Source organism: Narcine bancroftii, chromosome 2 (assembly GCF_036971445.1).
Source record: "Narcine bancroftii isolate sNarBan1 chromosome 2, sNarBan1.hap1, whole genome shotgun sequence".
NCBI lineage: Eukaryota > Metazoa > Chordata > Chondrichthyes > Torpediniformes > Narcinidae > Narcine > Narcine bancroftii.
Window position 1 is genome coordinate 321102443 of NC_091470.1, and position 20315 is coordinate 321122757.

The following is a 20315-nucleotide window of genomic DNA, read 5'->3' on the forward strand; positions in this document are numbered from 1 at the left end:
TGAGCTAGTTGGTCTGATGATCATTCAGTTTTGGAAGAATAAGTGGTGATCTTTTTGAGACGGAAGAGAGCAGCAGGGTGGGTTCTGTGTGGTTATTTTGAACTGGTGACCCAAGTTACTCATTTAAGATGGAGTTGAGCAGAAATGGTTTCTCACTTAGGGTTGTGAACCTTTTGGAATTCTCTTTAATGACTTGGAGATAGACAAACATTTGAACTGCAAGGGGTGCAAAGGATATGGGAAGGGAGGAGGAAATTGATGTTGAAATAGTGATTGAATGTTGGAACAGACTATAAAATTCAACTGACCTACTCTTAGTCCTGGTTGCTCTGTTACTATTGCCTTCAGTTGCCCTAGACCTGATTTGGAATTCCTTCCCTAGAACTTTTTGTGGCTTGACTAATGTTTTTAGGATGGTACATAAAACCCATCTCTGACTAAGCTTTAGGCCTACTGCACTGATGTGATGGCATCAAATTTTATCCAGTGACTTTCCTATGAAACATTTTTGGATGTTTGCCTAGATTAGTGGCACAATATAAATAAAAGTTTTGCAATATTTTTACCTCAAACTAGTGATATAATGTACTGTCATTTGAAATGGTGTTGCAGTGTTTAGGAAACAGCTGTTCTTTTTTAGTCTGCAGCAAGACACTGAAAAGGTCACAAGCCATAGTCCAGGTCCCAGACTGCATGGAAGTAGTGCAATTGATGCAGAACTGCCAATTCCTTTTGAACATGTTCCAGGATATGTTGTCATAAGCCCCTTTCACATTTTACTCACTAAATTGGCCATTCAGTGTCCTGAGATAGGAATGGGGGCGTTGGCCTTTCACAGTTGACCACTCCTAACTGGGACACTGAACGCTTTCACATTTGCAAGGAGCCATCCCCGGGATTAAGATTGTTCTACCTTCTACCAGTAACATCATGATGCATCGATTGATGGTGGACCTGCCCTAAATCCTGATCAATGTATTATGATCTTAAATTTGAACAAAATTAATCATGCCTAATTATAACATAATTTTATGTAAAACACAGTTTGAGCCCTTCAGCCCCTGTTGTTGTTGTCTCAACCTATATAAACCTTTATAAGGGACCATGGGAAAGTGCTAGCAATAAATAGAAATAGCAGACAGTTTTTTTTTAACAGTGTGGGAAAGTTAGTAGTGTCGTAGGAAAGTTGGTAGTGCTTTCGCATACAATTTACACAGTGAGAAATTTGGTAGCACTATAGTGCACAATATAGAAATATGGGAAAAACTGATGGCGGACCTGCCCTCCCAGAATACTGTACTGTATGTATGGCTGCATTCATGCTGCATGGCATTCTGGGAAGTCAGGCCCACCATCACTTTTTCCCATGTTCTTTATAAATTTATAAATACCAACTTTCCAATGCTGTTTAAAAATAATCTATTGCTATTTCTCTCTTTTGTGACTCTCACGGCAAAGTTTATACCTTTATTTCAATCTTTTCTTAACATTCCTGCACTCACAAAAACTTGGGTCATTTCAATCCCATGATGCAATTGCTCATTCTGCACTTGCCTGATTGCAACACCAGTGTCTGGAGACACCAGGGATGGTACAAGGTTTGAGATGACATCATCTGATGTTGGCGTTGAGAAGATTTTCCTTTCACACTAGACACTTTAAAGGCTGATTGGCTGTTAATTCCGAGGTCCACTTGCAAATGTGAAAGGGGCTGGAGTTTCATTGAATGGTACAACATGCAAAAAAAGGTTAATCAACCCACCAAGTCTCTCGCGACATGTTCAAAAAGTCCTACAATTAGTCATGTACCCCTTCTCATTATATAGATCTTTGCAAACATTGTTTTCTTTTGAGGGACACTATTATAGCCATGTTCAGTCCTATTTCAATTTAATTACTGTGGAAAAATATTTTTCTTCTGTCAATAGTTTTGATAAAAGCTTTTTCTACCCACAAAATGTCTGTTCTGCTGAGTATTTCCTTCTGTGTGTTTTTTTTTAAACCAAGCTCTGGTTTTTGAGTCTTCAGCCACTGGAAATGCTTAGTATTTACTTTGTGATTTGTGATTTTATGTACTGTACCTATTACTTAGAGAAATTAATTCAGCTGCTCTAGTCCATAAGTAAGAGTAGAAACTCTTCCCTGGAACCATCATAGTTATTTCATTCTCTCCGTTCGGTAAAGCTCTTATTATCCTTGTTAAAGTGTGAATTCAATATTTTGGTGCAATTTAATTTATTTTTGGTGGGACGCAGTTGCTATTGGACAGCCATTGTTTATCGTCCAATGCAAACTGTATTTGTGGTGAGCCACCTCCTTGAACTGTTACAATCTTTCTGGTGAAGATGCTTCCACAATGCTGCTGGGATGGAATGGCAATATATTTGCAAGTTAGAAAGTTAGTAACGTCGACAGGAAATCTACAAATAGTGGATAGCCAATGTGGCTGTTGGCTTTGTTTCTCTCTGGCAGAGGTCATTTGTTTGGAAGGTGTCAGTAAAATCAGTGAATGTTATAGATAGTACTCATTGTAAGCACTGTTCCCTCTAAGCCGTGTACATGCATTCGTTTACAACCAGCGAACAAAGAAAAATTAATGTGCACACAAAAAGGTTAGTGGCCTAAAATAATGTAGATATTAATAATGGAACAACAAACTGAACAAAGTAGTTCAAAGTATAAAATAAAATCTTAACTAAATACATTACTTCTTAGAATGTAATCGTCCTGGTATATTGAAACATGTTGATATAGGTTTATGAGCAATGAGAGGTAGACTGTGCCAAAATTATCTTGAAATCATTTCAATTTTACATTTGTACAAGCATTCAGTGTGCACAAACTTTTGTCGTAGAAAAAAAAATTGCACAACATAAGATTGTGTTGACTGCTTTAAAAAATTAGAGGGAACATTGATTGCAGGCATGGTGAGGGAATAAATGCTTAGGGTGGTGACTCAAGAACCATGTGTTTGTCCCAAGGGAATCAGTAAATTATTCACCTACCAGGAGATTCTAAACCTTTGATATCAAGGAATAAGAGATTGCACTTTTTTCTTGTTGGAGATTATCACTGGCAGTTTTGTGGTGCGCACGTTACTTGCTTTGTGTATATGTTCTGCCAACCCTGCTGATGCAACATTGTTGTGTTTTCTGAAGAATTCTGATTGTAATTTAACATTTGGCATTCACATACAGCAGCTGAAAAGCACATTTCAGGAAATTTTCTGCTACAGTGGCAGTGTAAAAAGGTCGAGACAATTTATTATGTAAATTCCATCCCATAATTTTATCATGGGGGGGGGTATAGGAATGGCGTGAAGGGAGAGATGGCTCGACCTTTATGGCCCAGGACCACGGCGAAGGAGTCATAGTGATGTGTCATCCGTGGGAGGGCCAGCTCCATATATACAGTAGTCAATCATAACTATATACAACGGAGGAAACATATCACCACAGTATGTTAATATTTTTGGGAATAATTCCGAAGTTTATGTGTAAAAATACCAATTGTGCTGTCATCAATGAATGGAAGAAAGAGCATTGAGGAGACAGCCAGTATAATGAAGGACAGGGTAGGACAAGGGCCAGTCAGAAAGGCCATTTCATGTCATGCCTCTGCCTGGAGGCTGGCTACATGAGCAGATTGCAAACTTAAAACTTGCCTTTCAGACAGCAGCCCTAAAAGGCTGCTCGAGCGTCGCATTCATATCAAGAGGTGCCTCACTGCGCCCTCTGGAGCCAAGGTAACACCACCTGTCATAAATACTCGGCAGAGCAATGACCGTCTTCCCTACCCATAATCCCCCACGCAGCTGGAACTGCTCTTTCCCAGAACAGTCCCAGCTGCATGGGGAATTATGCGTTTTGAGCCACAGATAGTGGCCCAAAGGCCGAATGATCCGGTGAGGCTGCCCCCTTACAGCTCCTGCCGGCCCTGCTGTCCCAACAGCTCCTGCCTACTACCCCTGCCTTGAGGGGGTCATGGAGGGGAGAGAGTGAGTGGGGAGTTGGTTTGCAGGTTGACGGCGTCATCAGCCCTCCCCTAATCAGCTACTTGCAGCAGCTGTACATTCAGGTCTGGCAGCAGAGCACAGCGCTCCACCGATTATCCTTCCCCGAGAAGGGGAGGAATAGGCACCTCGGATCCGGCCACGGTGCATTCAGAAAGGTACGCCTTTAAGGCGAAGAACCTCCTCCATTCCGGACTTCCCCCTGCTTGAAAGTGACTAGAGATTGGGAACAGGGTGGGGAGGGAGACTGATATAAGTGGGTTGATGTCAAAGACAAGGTGATAATGGAAGCAATTAGGGAAGAGGCAAAGTACAAATTTGACTAGCTGGAATCAAAAAGGGGGAAGGAGGAAATGTGAATGGAGGTGAAATCTGATGTGGATCAGATGATAATGGAAGCAATTAGGGAAGAGGCAAAGTACAAATTTGACTAGCTGGAGTCAAAAAGGGGGAAGGAGGAAATGTGAATGGAGGTGAAATCTGATGTGGATCAGATGATAATGGAAGCAATTAGGGAAGAGGCAAAGTACAAATTTGACTAGCTGGAGTCAAAAAGGGGGAAGGAGGAAATGTGAATGGAGGTGAAATCTGATGTGGATCAGATGATAATGGAAGCAATTAGGGAAGAGGCAAAGTACAAATTTGACTAGCTGGAATCAAAAAGGGGGAAGGAGGAAATGTGAATGGAGGTGAAATCTGATGTGGATCAGATGATAATGGAAGCAATTAGGGAAGAGGCAAAGTACAAATTTGACTAGCTGGAGTCAAAAAGGGGGAAGGTGGAAATGTGAATGGAGGTGAAATCTGATGTGGATCAGATGATAATGGAAGCAATTAGTGAGGAGGCAAAGTACAAATTTGACTAGCTGGAGTCAAAAAGGGGGAAGGAGGAAATGTGAATGGAGGTGAAATCTGATGTGGATCAGATGATAATGGAAGCAATTAGGGAAGAGGCAAAGTACAAATTTGACTAGCTGGAGTCAAAAAGGGGGAAGGAGGAAATGTGAATGGAGGTGAAATCTGATGTGGATCAGATGATAATGGAAGCAATTAGGGAAGAGGCAAAGTACAAATTTGACTAGCTGGAATCAAAAAGGGGGAAGGAGGAAATGTGAATGGAGGTGAAATCTGATGTGGATCAGATGATAATGGAAGCAATTAGGGAAGAGGCAAAGTACAAATTTGACTAGCTGGAGTCAAAAAGGGGGAAGGAGGAAATGTGAATGGAGGTGAAATCTGATGTGGATCAGATGATAATGGAAGCAATTAGGGAAGAGGCAAAGTACAAATTTGACTAGCTGGAATCAAAAAGGGGGAAGGAGGAAATGTGAATGGAGGTGAAATCTGATGTGGATCAGATGATAATGGAAGCAATTAGTGAAGAGGCAAAGTACAAATTTGACTAGCTGGAATCAAAAAGGGGGAAGGAGGAAATGTGAATGGAGGTGAAATCTGATGTGGATCAGATGATAATGGAAGCAATTAGGGAAGAGGCAAAGTACAAATTTGACTAGCTGGAATCAAAAAGGGGGAAGGGGAAATGTGAATGGAGGTGAAATATGATGTAGATCAGATGATAATGGAAGCAATTAGGGAAGAGGCAAAGTACAAATTTGACTAGCTGGAATCAAAAAGGGGGAAGGGGAAATGTGAATGGAGGTGAAATCTGATGTGGATCAGATGATAATAGAAGCAATTAGGGAAGAGGCAAAGTACAAATTTGACTAGCTGGAATCAAAAAGGGGGAAGGAGGAAATGTGAATGGAGGTGAAATCTGATGTGGATCGGATGATAATGGAAGCAATTAGGGAAGAGGCAAAGTACAAATTTGACTAGCTGGAATCAAAAAGGGGGAAGGGGAAATGTGAATGGAGGTGAAATCTGATGTGGATCAGATGATAATAGAAGCAATTAGGGAAGAGGCAAAGTACAAATTTGACTAGCTGGAATCAAAAAGGGGGAAGGAGGAAATGTGAATGGAGGTGAAATCTGATGTGGATCAGATGATAATGGAAGCAATTAGGGAAGAGGCAAAGTACAAATTTGACTAGCTGGAATCAAAAAGGGGGAAGGAGGAAATGTGAATGGAGGTGAAATCTGATGTGGATCAGATGATAATGGAAGCAATTAGGGAAGAGGCAAAGTACAAATTTGACTAGCTGGAGTCAAAAAGGGGGAAGGAGGAAATGTGAATGGAGGTGAAATCTGATGTGGATCAGATGATAATGGAAGCAATTAGGGAAGAGGCAAAGTACAAATTTGACTAGCTGGAATCAAAAAGGGGGAAGGAGGAAATGTGAATGGAGGTGAAATCTGATGTGGATCAGATGATAATGGAAGCAATTAGGGAAGAGGCAAAGTACAAATTTGACTAGCTGGAATCAAAAAGGGGGAAGGGGAAATGTGAATGGAGGAGAAATATGATGTGGATCAGATGATAATGGAAGCAATTAGGGAAGAGGCAAAGTACAAATTTGACTAGCTGGAATCAAAAAGGGGGAAGGAGGAAATGTGAATGGAGGTGAAATCTGATGTGGATCAGATGATAATGGAAGCAATTAGGGAAGAGGCAAAGTACAAATTTGACTAGCTGGAATCAAAAAGGGGGAAGGAGGAAATGTGAATGGAGGTGAAATCTGATGTGGATCAGATGATAATGGAAGCAATTAGGGAAGAGGCAAAGTACAAATTTGACTAGCTGGAATCAAAAAGGGGGAAGGAGGAAATGTGAATGGAGGTGAAATCTGATGTGGATCAGATGATAATGGAAGCAATTAGGGAAGAGGCAAAGTACAAATTTGACTAGCTGGAATCAAAAAGGGGGAAGGAGGAAATGTGAAAGGAGGTGAAATCTGATGTGGATCAGATGATAATGGAAGCAATTAGGGAAGAGGCAAAGTACAAATTTGACTAGCTGGAATCAAAAAGGGGGAAGGAGGAAATGTGAATGGAGGTGAAATCTGATGTGGATCAGATGATAATGGAAGCAATTAGGGAAGAGGCAAAGTACAAATTTGACTAGCTGGAATCAAAAAGGGGGAAGGAGGAAATGTGAATGGAGGTGAAATCTGATGTGGATCAGATGATAATGGAAGCAATTAGGGAAGAGGCAAAGTACAAATTTGACTAGCTGGAATCAAAAAGGGGGAAGGAGGAAATGTGAATGGAGGTGAAATCTGATGTGGATCAGATGATAATGGAAGCAATTAGGGAAGAGGCAAAGTACAAATTTGACTAGCTGGAATCAAAAAGGGGAAGGGGAAATGTGAATGGAGGTGAAATCTGATGTGGATCAGATGATAATGGGAGCAATTAGGGAAGAGGCAAAGTACAAATTTGACTAGCTGGAATCAAAAAGGGGGAAGGAGGAAATGTGAATGGAGGAGGATGGAATCAGAAGGGGAGGGATGTGAATGGGCAGAGGTTTAGGTAAGGGAGAAGAGAATTCAAGTGACTCAGGAGAAGATAGTGTGGAGATGCTTGATCGCTGAGTTCCTCCAGTAGATTATTCAGCTTCAGATTCCAGCATGTGCAGTCTCCTGTGTGTCTCCAGAGACCTGTTACAGAGTGCAGAAAAATACAGCATGATAGTGGCCCTTCCATACATGATGTTGTCCCAACCTTTATAAACCTACTCCACGTCAATCTAATCCTTCCCTTCCTTGCAGCCCTTTTTTTTTTACACATCCATTTGCTTATATGACTCTGTGGTGCACTGTTAGACAGAATCAGACACACAAGGTAAAGACTAAAAAACAGGCTTTAATCCACAAAGACCTCCACAGAATCAGGCTGGCTGTGGCTGCAGCAACTCAGTGTGAAGACTCAGGAGGCTGGCGCAGGCTTATATCCCGGAGGGTGATTGACACCTGAATGGGTGGGGCTTGATCCGTTCAGGCCGACTTATTGGCAGCTGGACAGGTGTTGTCCTGTCCTCTTACACTTCTGCAGGTCCAGAGGTTGCCCCCTGCAGTAGGCTGGTGGTGTACCACCACATTCACCCCCTTCTTTAAAATTGTCCCGGGGGAGGGCAGTAACAAGGAATCACACCAACTATGTACACACAATATTTACAGGTAGAGACGATTCGGCGGCCGCCGGGGTCTCTGTGACCGTCGTAGGACTGGCTCCTGGCACTGGTAAGAGGGGAAGTGGGGGGGCTGGCGGCAGGGGTGTGTGTGGCTGGTGTGGTGCCATGCGGAGGGGTTGCAAGGGGGGCCGGGGTCGACATATGTGGGTCATATTGGATGGGTAGGGGGGGTTGGGTTCGTCTCTTAAGGCTGAAGCGGACACTTGGTGGTCAAGGAGGCCCTGCGTGCCCCATAGCTGCATGGGGACGGGGGTGTTTGCCCGATCAGCATTGTCCTGGGTTGGAGGGTGACGTGGTGTGTAGGGTGCTCCTGCTGGTGCTAGGTCCCTGGTTGAGACGGTGTCTTCACTGCCACTGCCGAACCTAATGTAAGTGTAGTTATGGTTTGCATGAAGGAGGAACACCTGCGCCACCAGGGCTTCGTCCTTGTGTGCCCTTACATCCTTGCGCAGAAACGCTGGTCCAGGGGACGTGAGACATACTGGGAGTGACATTCCAGACGCCGACCTCCTGGGGAATGAGAACAGACGTTCGTGAGGGGTCTCATTGGTAACCGTGCACAGCAGTGACCGAATGGCATGGAGCGCCTTGGGCAGGGCATCCTGCCAGAATTCAACGGCCCACCCTTTTGACCTGAGAGCCAGGACGACTGCCTTCCAGACCACCCCATTCTCGTGTTCCACTTGCCCGTTGCTTCTTGGGTTATATTTTGTCAAGCGACTGGTTGCAATACCCCTTGCCATCAGTTACTGGCACAGCTCGTCGCTCATGAAACTAGATCCCCAGTTGCTATGGATGAAGGCAGGGTAGCCAAACATGGTGAAGATCTGCCCCAGGGCCCTGATGACGGTGGCCGTGGAGGTGTCCAGACAAGGGATGGCAAAAGGGAAGCGTGAGTACTTGTCCACTACTGTGAGGAAGTAGACGTTTCGGTTCGTGGAAGGCAGGGGCCCTTTGAAGTCCATGCCGAGACGGTCGAAAGGCCAAGTAGCCTTTACAACGTTTGTCTGGAGGTTGGGGGGGGTGGGGTGGAAGAAACAGGGTTTATACTCTGCACAGACCCGACACGACTCAGTCATGTCCCTGACGTCCCTGATGGTGTACGGCAGATTTCGGGACTTAATGAAACGGTACAACCGCGTGATGTCCGGATGGCAGAGGGACTCAAGCAATGCCTGCAACCTTTCATCATGCATATAGAGGTGCAGGTGCAAGAGAGGGCATCAGGGAAGTTGTTAAACTTCCCAGTGCGGTACTGGATGTCGTAGCTGATGGCACCTGGAAGCTTGGGGAGCATCGGTAGGGTGACCTGGTCATTGCCCGTGTTGACCACGTCGTTCTCAACATCGTCAGGGGCCCTCTGTGTCGGGCGCTGCCTGGCCCAAGATGGTGGCGGCACGTGGGGAGCCGCTGCGTGGCTAGCTTCCTTCCCCAACTGTGTCCACTATGCCGGGGAAAGTGATGTCATCACGGCCGACGACAGTGATGTCATTGCGTCAGCTGGAAGTGACGTCACGTTGTCAGCCGGAGGTGACATTACTGTAGTTCTTAGCGAGCTGCGATCGCGAGGGCTGGTGCAGATGCTGGGGGCACACTCTGCGACGGTTGCTGGTTGGGCTGGATGTTGCGCGGTCGAAGTCGGGGAAGACGGAAGTCATCACGGGGACAATGGTGCTGTCCGGCACGCGCATGTGGGGGGGTCCGCGGGGAGGTAGGGATGTCATAGAGGGCCGCTGAGCTGCAGGCCAGTTTAGAGAGGCACACTTTTGCAAAGTGGCCTTTCTTGCTGTATTGGGAACAATACAGGTTCCTTGCTGAGCAGTTTTGGCGAGATCGTCAATCTGACCCGCACCAGGACCCACAGTACTTACAGGGGCGCTGGGCGCTTGCCATAGCGACGTTCTCCTCCCCAGCTCGGCCTGGGGCTGCAGCTGCAGTGTAAGAGGGCCATAAGGGAGCCTGGGGAAAACCGGAATTGAAGACTTCGACGTGCAGGGCTGCTGCTTCCAGGGTTTGGACCACTTGCACAGCCCTGGTTAGGGCATAGATGTTGTTCTCCAGCAGCTTCTGCCGGATGGCCCTCGAGCATAGCCCTCGGACAAAGGCGTCCCAGATCAGCCTCTTGACCTCCTCTACACCTACCCCGGGTTCAGCCAGACATGGTCATGCTAACTCTCGCAAGTGTCCCAGGTAAGACTCAGCCATCTCCCTGGGTTGCTGGGCTCAGGTGTTGAGAAGGTACCTTGCACAGACCACATTCATGGGGGGGGGGGGCTTGTACAAGTTCTCGAGAGTTTCCATTGAGCTCTTGTATGTGGTGCAGCTTTTGGTTACCTGAAAGGCTCGGGGACCCAGCTTTGACCGAAGTAGGACCAGTCTCTTCCGATCAGAGTCCAGGATGTCGCCCTCCTGTGCCTCGGTGATTGCTCTACCACGTGCTGTCAGATCTCGAAGCGTGTCTTGCTTCCGGGTGGCATGGGTTGACCTCGAGGCTCACTGCACACAGTAGTTTTTCCATGGCAGCCGTAGGAAAATTTTGTGGATTAAATTGTGGTGCGCTGTTAGACAGAATCAGAAACATACAAGGTAAAGACTGAACAACAGGCTTTAATCCACAAAGACCTCCACAGAGCCAGACTGGCTGTGGCTGCAGCAACTCAGTGTGAGGCCTTGGGAGGCCGTCGCAGTCTTATAATCCCGGATGGTGATTGATACCCGACCGGGTGGGGCTTGATCCATTCAGGCCGACTGATTGGCGCTGGCCAGGTGTTGTCCTGTCCCCTTACACTTTGGCAGGTACAGAGGTTGCCCCCTGCAGTAGGCTGGTTGTCTACTACCACAGACTCCTTTAAATTTTCCTGTTGTATTAGCCTCTCCACCACTTGGGCAAAGCATTCCAGAGACCTACCACTCTGGATATGGGGGCGGGGAGTCCCCTAAACTCCTCCACGGCTTAAACAGATGTGCTCTGATAATAAGGTGTCGGCTTTCTCTGCCTCTCATAATTTTAGACATCTCCAATAAGTTGCCTGTCATCCTGCATCGCTCCAAAGAGAAAAGTCTAAGCTCACTCAACCTTTCAGCCCAAGCAGAACTAGAGGGACAACACCTCATTTTGTCTCAGCATTTTTCACCCCAATGTATAAATGTTGACTTTTCCAGTTTCAAGTAACATCTCCTCTCTCTTCTTCTGAGTCCCTTCTGTCCTTTCTCTTCTCTGTTCCCCCTTCACCCCTTTCACTCATACCTGACCCCATTCTTATTCCCCTCCATTTTAGTCACAGAATTTGCCCCTCCCCACGCTTTTCAGTTTCATCTTATCCAATTTATTCTTTATGGCTCCTTCCTAATACCTCCCATTACCTTCTCTAGTGAGATTCCAGCACCATCAGCCTTTATCTCTACTGATCACCATTATGCAACTATCTTCACTACCCAACCCTGTATGATTCATCTGAATGAAACATTAAAGTCTGCAGTTGCTGTGATTGTAGTAAAAACACAAAAATTCTGATAAGGGGCTCAGGATCAAAACGTTGGTTATATATCTTTACTTCATATGGACATTTGGCATTTTTTACGTAGAAACTTAGGAATAATTCCGAAAAAAAAAGGATCATACTTGCCTCTGGTGTGTCCCAGTGTGGTTGTTTACACATTTGACCCATGTCCCATTCCCCCCCATTCCCTTTCTCTTTCTTACTCCTTTCACACTGGCACCATGTCCTAGTAATTGATTGCCAATCTACTGATTAAGCGTCCAATTTGAAAGCTCTTTAATTGGCACGCAGGCGTCATCGGTCGCCGGGGGTGATGCTACCTTGGTAGGTAGTGTCAAACGTGACATCTAATGACACCTGAGTGCTGATTAGCCCAATGTGAAAGGGACACCAGGTATCCTGGGACAAATTGGTGATGTGCTGGTGATGTTTTTATATGTGTGCAGGAATGTGAAGGAAACAAAAGTTTTAAAAGGTATAAACTTTGCCGATCTATATAAACCTTTATAAGTTACTAAAGGACTGGGAAAGTCGCATTTAGAGACCGAGTGAGAGTGATGGCAGATATGACGTCCCAGAATTCCATGCAACAAAGAAACCCACTCCGTGAGTGTTCCATGCATAAAGCCCTTTCTCTGCAGTACGGAATTCTGGGAGGGCAAGTTTGCCATCGCTCTTTCCTACGGTGTTTATAAATTTATAAAGGTTTATATAGGTCGGCACAACAACAGGGGCTGAAAGGATCATACTGCACTATACATATGTTTAATTATGTTATAATTAGGCATGTTTAATTATGTTTAAATACAAGATCATAATACATTGATCAGGATTTAGGGTAGGTCATCCATCACTCGATGCAACACTCAGACATCGCTGGTGGAGGATAGAATCCTTGTGGTGATTGTGAAAGGACACAGAGAACTGGTTAAGAAGTGGTCCAGTGTGAAAGGCAAAAATGGCTTCCTTAACCAGTTCGCTGAACAGCCAATCTACTGGTTAGCAGTGTGAAAAAGATTTCGCTCTCTCGCTCTTGCCAATTGTCTGCTTTTGCCTTTGTCCATCATCCTTCACCTCCATCAGGTTCTCCTGTCTCATACTTTTGTCCAAACCCTCCCACACTGTTGTCAATTGAGTATCCCTTATACAAAATGCCTGGGACCAGAAGTGTTTTGGATTTTTTCGGATTTTGGAATAATGTGTACTAAGCAGCATAGTAGCAGAATACCAGTATCAGCTGCTAAACAGCAAGAAAAAACAACAGTAGGCCTTTTGAATGCCAACATGACGCCACAAGTGGAAAATTCACTTGAAAAGTTAGGTGTGAATATTGTAAGTTGTAAAATGGATTCAACAGTAGCTGGATGGGAGATGCCAGGGAGTGGTGGTGGATAACTGTTGTCAGGTTAAAAGCTAGTGCCTCAAGGATCTTTATGGAGTCCATTGTTGTTTGTAATATACATTAATGATCTAGACAATGGGGTGGTAAATTGGATTAGTAAGTATGCAGATGATACTAAGATAGGTGGTGTGGTAGATAATGGGGAAGGTTTTTCAATCTTGCAGAAAGATTTGGGTAAGTTAGAAGAGTGGGCTGAAAGTTAACAAATGGAGTTTAATGCTGACAAGTATGAGGTGCTACATTTTGGTAGGGCTAATCAAAATAGGACATGGTGAATGGTAGGGTGTTAAAGAATGCAATTGAACAGATCTAATAATGGTCACTGTTCCCTAAAAGTGGAATCTCAGGTGGATAGGGTTGTGAAGAAGGCCTTTGGATTGCTGGCCTTTATAAATCAGAACAGAGAGTATAAGAGTTGGGAGGTAATGTTAAAATTGCACGGCATTAGTGAGGCCAAATTTGGAATATTGTCTTCAGTTCTGGTCACCAAATTATAGGAAGATGTGAACAAAATAGAGAGAGTACAGAGAAGATTCACCAGAATGATACCTGGGTTTCTCTATAACCTAAGTTATAGAGAAAGGTTAAACAAGTGAGGTCTTTATTCCTTGGAGCGCAGAAGGCTGAGGGGGGATTTGATAGAGACCTTTAAATATTTAAGAGGGATACATAGAGTAGATATGGATAGATTTTTTTCCATTGAGGATGGAGGAGATTCAAACAAGAGGACATGAGGTGAGTGTTAGGGGGCAAAAGTTTAGGTCCAACACAAGGGGAAGCTTCTTTACTCAGAGGGTGGTGTCTGTGGAATGAGCTTCCGGTGGAGATGGTGGAGGCAGATACAATACTATCTTTTAAGAAAAATTTGGATAGGTATATTGATGCAAAAGATATGGAGGGTTGTGGGGAGAATGCAGGAGAGTTATGTGTTTCTGCATAGGCAAGAAGGGCCTTGATGGCCTGTTTCCATGCTGTAATTGTTATATGGTTGTAAAATAATGTTTTGTACTTGCCAAAAAAAAACTTGATCTGTCGATAAACATAAATGCTTCCTCTTTTTCTTATCAATATTGCCCATAGGCCTTTTTGACATTTTCTCCAATATCTTGAGAATAAGCAAAAAACACAGTAGGTTTGGCAGTGTTGATGGTTGGTAACAAACTGGTGCCAGCAGAGCGTCAGAGCCCCACATGGGCAAGTGAGGTCAGGTGTGGAATTTTTTTACACTTGTGGCTCAAATAGTTTTGGATTTTGGATTTTCTGATAAGGGCTATCAAGTTATTTTTCTCCCACTGATGCTGCTTGGCTTACTGAATGCCTCCAGCAGTTTTTTTGACTGTTATTTGCAGACAATCTGCTGGATTTCTGATCACCATTACTTGTGTTTATTAACCAAGTTAAATGAATACACCATTCCTCATGGGATTTAAGTCGACCTTTTGGATTGTTATTTCAGGTTTATGGGTAACTGGTCAACACCACCACTATTCTCACAAGCAGGATGTAAAGCAATAATCTAAGGAAACAAATTTGTGGATATGGCTAGCCCCGCTGAAATCTATGGTGGTGCAATTGGGATATTCAAAGGACTCTTAAATAGTTAATGGATGTGTGAGAAACAGAAGTACCTTCACAGAATTTGCTCAGACAAAAATTGAGAACAAAGAACATTTATTATTCAACAATGCAAAGTTGGGTGCTTCCCCTTACTCTGGGTACACACACACACTGGGGCTCACGCAACTTTTATACAGTTGATTTCAGTATAGAAATACCCTCCCCCTTACGTTCTTCTGCCTCCTGGATGAGTTTGGCATTAGGCAATCCTGTCTGCCTACTTGCTGTTTCTGTGAACTTGAAGGACCAGCGGTATCCTGTCGGTGTCCCATCATGTCATTGTCCTTATTGTCCTTATTCACAAACCTGCCTTTGTTCTAATTCACACCTTCCCGACTCTCGGGCTACAACCTTCTTATATGCAGAACTTGCTAATTCTGTCTAAGGCTAGAAGACCCTTATCTTATTCAAACTAACTTTACTTCCTACATTTCTATTATCTATCCTTATCCTATTCATACTGGCTTTATTCATTACACATATATCCATACTAATTTTGTTCAGCTCCCTCAAGTCCTGCACTAATCGATAGGTACCGTCTGGTTTTTGGACAGGTAAAATTGGGGTATTAAAAGTTGACATACAAGGTTCGAGTATACCATCTTTCACCAACTGGTCAATTACTGGCTGCAGCCCCTTTCGGCCAGCCATCGGAATTGGATACTGCTTTCGTCTAATTACTTGCTCAGGATCTTTTAGGGTAACTTGCAGGGGAGGAATATCTAACACTCCTCTATTGCCTCTTTCTGCCCATACTCCAGGATTTATTAGTTCTCGATCTTCCTCGCTTAATACATACAATTGAACCCCGATACCCGATTCCTGTGGTCTGGTGCCGATAGCCAATTGGTCCTGTAAATCTCGTCCTAACAAACAAACTCCAGCTTGGGGAACTAGTAAAATATCCTCTGTTATTATCTTTTCTCCCATTTGTATTCTTACATCCCTTAATACAGGAACCATAAAATCTCTTCCTCCTACTCCCGAAATCATCACGGTCCCCTCTATCTTAACACCCTCAGGTGGTTGTAAAATACTAGACCGGGCTGCCCCAGAATCTACTAAAAATACCATCTTGTCACTGTGGGGTCCTATGCTTAAATTTACCAATGGTTCTCCGTGCAGCCCCACGGTGTGTATTGACTGAGAACCGTGACCCACCCCCCTATTCATAATCTGCTTCCATCTGTCGGACTCTGGCTTTACCCTACCCTTAATTTAGTCTATGTGTCGTCTGAGTCCACCATGTTCGTTAAATGAAGTGATAGGAGAATCAGTTTATTACACAGCATAAGAATAAAGCTTAACAGAGCTCTGGTTCAGTCGTTAGTTCATAGGTCACCTGCACAGTGAGCTATTCCCCAAGACTGACCTCTACTGTCCAATCTCTAGTTTATATAGCTCAACCTTATCATACAGAACAAAAGTTGGCTTCCTTTGCTAGATTTCATTATCATACAGAACAAAAGTTGGCTTTCTTTGCTAGATTTCTTGCATAAGATTTATCACAAGTAATTTCCTCCTCTGCAGTTATCTTGGGTGTAGAGCTCCCATCTTAATCCTCAAGGTCAGAATATCCTGTTGTTTTGATCAGAAATCAATTCATACCCCAGATATTTCTAATTATTTCTTTGTTCTCATCTGGCCATATTCTTCTACTCAACACCTCCTTTTGTCTTAGTTCCATTCTCTTTGTTTCTGACAGTCTCTGTCAGATTCTTTTTGTTTGTGCTAATCAACACCTCCTTTTGCCTTAACATTCCTACTAAATTGTTTCATACATATCCTCTCTTTTGTATTTTGGGAGCAGGCAATTCTAAACCTACTGTAATCAGCCAACTTTGCTACATACTGTGGCTGCCCCTTACTTACATTACTCTTTCCCTTCACCATGAGGTAAATATTAAATTGTTACATAGTACTGGATTCATGTATACAAACTGAATAGAACATAAGCATATATTCTACATATTTTCTATGATTAATTAACCCCTATATTCCAACACATCAGTGCGTAAGGTCGCGTCTCCCTGGTTCGCATTGGGCATTCTCTCTTAAAATGTTCCACCTTTTACAATGGTAGCAAACTAATGCTCCTGTTTCCCAATTCCTACCGGGATTACCACGAGGTCCCGGGAACAGTCGTCGTCCCCGGAATTCCCCTCTACCCTTGCCCCTGCTCTGGTCTCTACTCTCCCACTCCCGGAGCTCCTCCCAATGTCCAGGAGCTGGCACACAGCACCTACCCTTTCCTTGCTGTCCCTACACGACTTCCTTGACTGCCTGCATCAAAATCTTAGCCTTTCCTTTCTGTTTATTGGGAATTCTCTCTTAAAATTATGCACCTCCGTATTAGTCAGGGGCACATTTACAAAACCGAGGCCCCCTCCCATGGGAACTTCCCGTAAAGGTCTCATCCAGTTAATTTCTGGCTTATCCTCTCCTTTATAATGTCTAGATTCCTGCTCTCCAGGAAATGAATCAAAGGGTTCTGCCTTTCCCTCCCAGAGGGTCTCACACTGTTTTGAATCAAAGTCTCCTCCCTCTCTTGTCAATTGAGGTAATCTAGTACTTTGTGAACAGGTCATCATACCACCCCTACTTTCTTCTCCTTTCTTTAGCTGTGGGGGAGGAGGGGAAGGTGCAAAAGGGTAGAGCATAGGAGAGAGGGGAAAGATAGGAGGAGCATAAGGTGGAGGAAGGGAATGTAACACATCCCATCCTTGTGTTTCAGGGACAAAAGGTTCCTCATCCTTCTTGACCTTGCATTCCTTTTCATTCAAAACCAGTTGATCAACCGATCCACTGAGCCATCAGGCTGCATATTCCCTGCTCTCAATATTATCTCTTTGGTTTTGATAGAGTCAGATGTTCAATGCCTGACACATCCAGTCATCCTCGGATCCAAGCTTTAGCCAATATACCGAACTCCCTTTTATCGGACTTTTAACCCATTCCAAACAGCAATACCTGACCATGGTCAGTTTGTCTTTCCCACGGGTTCTCCCCACACCCCAATCAGATAGCATTAATCCTAAAGGACTTTGCTTAGTTATCTGATTGTCCCATCCTTCCTTAGGACTATTTCCCTTGCTACTCACACCTCCCATACTAACAGGTAAGTAAAATTCCTCTTACCGGGACCCAGTAGCTATTCCTAGCGCGCTTCCTTAACGTCCTCCCGTTGTTTGTTCTCAATGCCTTTTCTCGGATATCACTCGCTTCATCCACTGACCAGTCACCCGCCGTCCGTGAGTCCAGCTGAATCAGCTGGGGTGCACCTACCCCTGTCGTCGGGCACTCTGTCAGTGGAGGGAGTGGGATCCCGGACGATCCCCCATTTTTCAGAAACAGAAGTACCTTCACAGAATTTGCTCAGACAAAAATTGAGAACAAAGAACATTTATTATACAACAATACAAAGTTGGGTGCTTCCCCTTACCCTGGGAACACACACACACACTTGGGCTCACCCAACTTTTATACAGTTGATTTCAGTATAGAAATACCCTCCCCCTTACGTTCTTCTGCCTCCTGGATGAGTTTGGCATTAGGCAATCCTATCTGCCTACTTGCTGTTTCTGTGAACTTGAAGGACCAGCGGTATCCTGTCGGTGTCCCATCATGTCATTGTCCTTATTGTCCTTATTCGCAAACTTGCCTTTGTTCTAATTCACACCTTCCCGACTCTCTCTGTCTACAACCTTCTTGTATGCAGAACTTGCTAATTCTGTCTAAGGCTAGAAGACCCTTATCTTATTCAAACTAACTTTACTTCCTACATTTCTATTATCTATCTATTCATACTGGCTTTATTCATTACACATATATCCATACTAGTTTCCTCATCTTCATATTTTTATATCAGTTTTACTTATCTCTCACAGATGTAAGCAAAATGGAGGGTTATGGATGTGAGGTAGGGAAAATTAGATTGTTGTGGAGTGGGTTTAGATAATATCATGGGCTGAAAGGTGTTTACTGTGCCATTTATGTTCTTAAGGCCTTTTTTTTTTCAGTTTTGGAGGCTGCAACTTTTGAATTTGCACCTTGTACCTCCAGTATTTCTTAATGTAACATTGTTAATGTAATCAATAATCTCCTCCCGGCAGTTGACTTTGTCAGTCAAGTAGGCCTTTTCTTCCTGTAGGCCTAATAATCTTTTGTGTTGTACAAAAATTATATGATACATGGCAGAATTTTATTAGAGGAAGATTGCTTGCTATGTCACTTATGTAGTTTGTTCATTTGAATCAGAGTGCCTTTATTAGTACTTTTATATAAGATTGACAGAGTAAAAGATGGTGTCAGTAAGGCTAGGAAGTGCAATTAATTTTTCTTCACTAATGAACCTGAGGGCAAAAAGTCAAGTACAATAGTGTAGAGAAACTATTTAGATTATTGAGTCTTTTTTGGCACCTTGCAAAAGCAAAATTGTTTCTTTTTCAGAGATACAGCACAATAACAGCTTTCCAGTCCAAATACACAAATTAACCTATTAACCCCGTACAACTTTCGAATGTGTGAGGAAACCTGAGCCCTGGAAGAAAGTCACTCGGACAAAAGTAGAAGGTACAAGATTTGAATTCCGGTCACTGGTGCTATAATGGCATTGTGCTAATCACTGCATTAACCATGCCATCCAATGTCCTTCCATTGCCATGCTCTTTCCCCGATGATTTGCAAATGAATTTTCTTGAAGTTTCTTTTTTATTTGCTTTGGAATTCTGAGTCAATTTTTGTTACCTTTATGAACAGTGATATACTGTGCAAAACATTTTTTCACCTCCATTAATATTTCACCTTTCACTTTTGAGTCATCGTACCTTGAACCTTGAATACTTATATAGGTGCACTATATAAAAGTGCTGAAGACATTCAGCATCAAAAGGAAGTAAAAACCCTTCATAAGGAGTGTCAAAAATCAGCCAGGTGCCTGAATAAAAAGGTTGGGGAGATGGGTAGAGGAGCAGCACAGGCTAACAGTTGAGATATAGGTAGGAGGGTAGAAAAGAAAGAAGATGGAAAGTGGTGGGAGGTCAAAGGGCTAAGAAAGATAGCTCTCTGACGGGGGGGGGGGGGGGGTCCGAACATTTCTCTCCCCCAGGTCCCCACCCCACAAGCCTGATTGCAATTCCTATTTGGCCACCACCACATTTAAATCTTCATCCAAATCCTGTGGTTATGACTAAGATTCCAGCAGTCAAATATGACCTCCTCCTACTATCCCTTCCCATCTGATATTTCAATTTTTCCCTCCCCTCAAGTTATGGGCCATATCTCTCTTTCACAGTTATCCCATTAGAGCCTGTTTGGTTACCTTAGTGATCAAGAGTCTATGTATTCACTTGCCTTGTTCCACCAGTTTAGTGCGTGCGCGCGCGATTGGAAGCATCAAATGCTTTGTGGTATGTTGAGGGAATGTAAATAGCTTAATCACTTACATTCTGCAAATCAAAATCAGTTTGTGAATGGAGATCATGAGAAAAGATAGATAGTGGAAAATGCAGTTATTGACTTTTTAATTACCAGTCCTCTTTAATACCCACTATAAATATTCACTTTGTTTTCAATTTCCATTATTCATTAATTCAAGTGAAGGAAACTTGATTGCAGCAATTCATGCTAAAATCAGTTAAAGTCAGTGCAATCAGTAAAATAAATTCTGCATATTTTGGTATCAATGTTGACAAT

At 43.6% G+C, this 20315-nt stretch overlaps 1 long non-coding RNA gene across 1 annotated transcript in view; it reads left to right on the forward strand.

Annotated features, from left to right (window-relative positions):
- Window positions 1-20315, forward strand: part of LOC138755595 (uncharacterized) — a 110726-nt gene that overhangs the window by 5552 nt on the left and 84859 nt on the right. The window contains exon 2 of the long non-coding RNA XR_011352405.1: window positions 19071-19193. This is a non-coding gene — a long non-coding RNA (uncharacterized lncRNA). The remainder of the gene's footprint in view (window positions 1-19070; window positions 19194-20315) is intronic.